Source organism: Arachis ipaensis, chromosome B09, assembly GCF_000816755.2.
Source record: "Arachis ipaensis cultivar K30076 chromosome B09, Araip1.1, whole genome shotgun sequence".
Taxonomy (NCBI): domain Eukaryota; kingdom Viridiplantae; phylum Streptophyta; class Magnoliopsida; order Fabales; family Fabaceae; genus Arachis; species Arachis ipaensis.
In genome coordinates, this window is record NC_029793.2 from 131,869,946 (window position 1) to 131,870,690 (window position 745).

Consider the following 745-nt stretch of genomic DNA (forward strand, 5'->3'; position numbering starts at 1 on the left):
CTTTTTAATCAAGTTTATCTTTTAAAAATTTTAAGTTGATCATATTCATCCTTCTGTTACTTTTATTATTGATAGCCTCAAATGATACCATAATGTATACCTAGCACTCTTAACTAATTACTAATATGATAAATTTATAAAATTAGATCAAATCAATCCCAAATTGAAGAATTTTAATACTTCAAAGTCTTTCTCAATTTAAGGTTGATTTAATCTAATTTTATAAATTTACCATATTAAGAATTAAGACAGTTAAGTATATGTTGTATTCAGTGTAATATCATTTAACGTGACACTTAAAAACTTTTGATGCAATCAATAACAGAAATAATAAAATAACTAATGTAACTAATTTAAAATTTTTAAAAAAATAAATTTAATTAAAAAAATTAAATACTGATTTAAAGTCTTTCAAGAACGAATTAATCATTTACTCACTATATCACCTTATAATAATTAATCCAATAAACAACTTATACAACCATACATTACGAGCATAACATTTGGTTTTAAGTAATGGACAATTTTAATTAGGAAATTAAAACATGCTACAATGTTAGTGCTTAATGCATACATGTGGCAATTCGTTTGTCCTAATTTCCTTCCTCGCCAGTAGGGAGTGAAAATAGATAAAGTCAAGTCAGACTTTATTTTTAACAAATCAAATTTATAATGTATTTAATTGGTATAAATTTAGTTTGTAGTTTATTATATATTTTTTTTAATACTAAATTTAACTTGATAT